This window comes from Triticum aestivum, chromosome 5B (assembly GCF_018294505.1).
Source record: "Triticum aestivum cultivar Chinese Spring chromosome 5B, IWGSC CS RefSeq v2.1, whole genome shotgun sequence".
Taxonomy (NCBI): domain Eukaryota; kingdom Viridiplantae; phylum Streptophyta; class Magnoliopsida; order Poales; family Poaceae; genus Triticum; species Triticum aestivum.
Window position 1 is genome coordinate 528330448 of NC_057807.1, and position 2987 is coordinate 528333434.

Here is a 2987-nt window from a genome sequence, read left to right on the forward strand (position 1 = left end):
CATAGTGGTAAACCGCCATAGTTGTATAACTTGTATTGTACAGTTAGGGAAAGGAAGAGACCGAGCCGAACACTTGTATGAGTCGGCCTCGGGACTCTGTAAACCGGCCGAGCGTCAACCTGTGTATATAAAGGGACAACCCGGCGGTGGTTCAGGAACAACACACAACAACTCGAGACCCAGGCAAAGCGTATTTGCTCCCTGGTCATCAAAACCTCAATAATCCCATCATAACTAGACGTAGGCTTTTACCATCATCGTAAGGGGCCGAACTAGTATAAAACTCTCTTGTCCCTTGTCTGGTTTAACCCCTTTAGGCTTATCTCATTGCGATGGCTCCATGACTAAGTCCTTCTGCTAGGACATCTGACGTGATATTTCCACGACAGGCGTTATCATCATTTTTGCGACACTTGTGTTTGTTGCGTCGGGGTTTGCCGTTGTTATCTCTGGCCTCTGATGTGCCAGGGTTGCTTGCTGTGTGTTGCTACGGGCCAACCAGCTATCCTCGCCCGTGCAAAAGCGGGTCATGAGTGTCGTGAGGGCTGCCATGGATTTTGGCTTTTCTTGGCCGAGGTGTCGGGCGAGCCACTCGTCCCGGATGTTATGTTTAAATGCCGCTAAGGCCTCGGCATGCGGACAATCGACAATTTGGTTCTTTCTAGTTAGGAACCGAGTCCAGAATGTCCTGGCCGATTCCCTTGGCTGTTGAATTATGTGGCTCAAGTCACCAGCATCTGGTGGTCGCACATAAGTGCCCTAGAAGTTGTCAAGGAATGCATCTTCCAAATTCTCCCAACTGCCAATGGAGTTTGCTGGCAGGCTATTCAGCCAATGCCGAGGTGGTCCTTTGAGTTTTAGTTGGAGGTACTTAATGGCATGTAGATTGTCACCGCGGGCCATGTGGATGTGGAGGAGGAAATCCTCGATCCATACCGCGGGGTCTGTTGTGCCATCGTATGACTCAATGTTCAAGGGTTTGAATCCTTCTGGGAATTCATGATCCATTACTTCATCGGTGAAGCATAGGGGCTGTGCGGCACCTCTGTGCCAGGCTATGTCGCGACGCAGTTCATATGAGTCTTGTCTACTATATTCGGCCCGGCCGGTTTGCTTTTAGTGTATCCGGCTTGACAGTCATCGTCACGCGTTGGGGCGCGACCCCGTGATCCATAGATTGATCGTGTATGTCCTGCTTTGTTTTCCAATACGTCTCGCAGGTCCTGCGTGTTGCCCTGGGCCTTGGTTTTTTTGTTTGTTTGGCAACGGGGTGCGGGCTGGACTTCGGGCTGATATGCCCCTCGGTCTCGGCCACGAGGTGGTCGATCAGCCGTATCATACGCTGGTAAAGTAGGTTTTAATGCTTCCTCCTCGAGTTGGGTAGCAACCTGCGCTTTGTGTAACTCTTGGTTGGGTGCTCGAGTTCGTATTCCTCGGCCTCCAGGACTTCAGTCCATCTATCCGCTAGCCGATCTTGATCAGCTCGAAGCTGTTGTTGCTTTTTCTTTAGGCTGTTTGCTGTGGCTATAAGCCGACGCTTGAAGCGTTCCTGCTCGATGGGATACTCAGGCACGATAAATTCTTCGTCGCCGAGGCTCACCTCATCTTCGGAGAGAGGCATGTAATTGTCCTCCTGTAATTCTCCGTCTGCTGCCTGTTCCGGAGGGCTAGCTTGTTCATCCTCCCGCTCGAGGTCTGGCTGGAGGGGATTGTCGTCGTCTTCGGCACTATCCGGAGCGGTATTGTCTCTTGCGCCGGTATCGCTACTTTTGCTATGGCGGGACTTAGAGCGGCGCCGCTAACGTCGGTGCTTGGATTTCTTCTTGGAGGGATTATCCTCCCCTGTCTTATCGCCATCGCAAAAGACTCCGCGGATCCATCGAAGATCAAGTCTCCGCGGATGTCGGCAGTATAGTTCAAGCTTCCAAACCTGACCTGATGGCCAGGGGCGTAGCTATCGATCTGCTCCAGATGGCCAAGCGAGTTGGCCCGTAGTACGAAGCCGCCGAATACGAAGATCTGTCTGGGGAGAAAAACCTCACCCTGGATCGCATCATTGCCGATGATTGAAGGAGCCATCAAGCCTTTATCATGACGGCACAGTGGAACTCTCAATGAAAGCACCAATGCCGGTGTCAAAACCGGCGGATCTCGGGTAGGGGGTCCCGAACTGTGCATCTAAGGAGGATGGTAACAGGAGGCGGGGGACACGATGTTTACCTAGGTTCGAGCCCTCTCGATGGAGGTAATACCCTACTTCCTGCTTGATTGATCTTGATGATATGAGTACTACAAGAATTGATCTACCACGAGATCATAGAGGCTAAACCCTAGAAGCTAGCACTACAAAAAAATACACTTCCGTGATGATACGTGTTTGTCACAGTAGGTCACGTTTTTTTTCATGCATGTACATCCATGACAAATTTATGACAAATCAAGATAGTCATACCTGTACTGTCGTAGAAGTGTTCCATGACATTACCAAAATTATCATCATGGAAGTGTCCACTTCCATGATGATAAATCGCGCGCCACAGAAGTGCTTTCGTCAAGGGTGACCGACACGTGGCATCCACCGTAACGGAACGCCGTTAAGCTATCGGGTTGGATTTTGGATCCGATAACCCGTTAATAGCCACGACTAATGCTGATTTTGCACGTGTAAAATTCTCATTGGCTGACGGATCCACGTGTCAGCTCCGCGTTGGCACAGGTGTCACTCATCCAACGGTCGAGATGGGCCTATGATATGTTGACACATGGATCGGCCCAAAAGTGGCCCACAAAGTTTAAATGGGCCGTCCCAACCGAAGGCCCATAAGATTTAGCAGACCATAATGCGCCGGCCTAGCTAAAGGCCCACAAAATTTGGCGGACCATAATGGGCCGGCCCAGCTAAGGGCCCACAAGATTTTGCGGACCATAATGGATCGGCCCAGCTAAAGGCCCACAAGATTCTGCAGACCGTAATGGGCCGGCCCAGC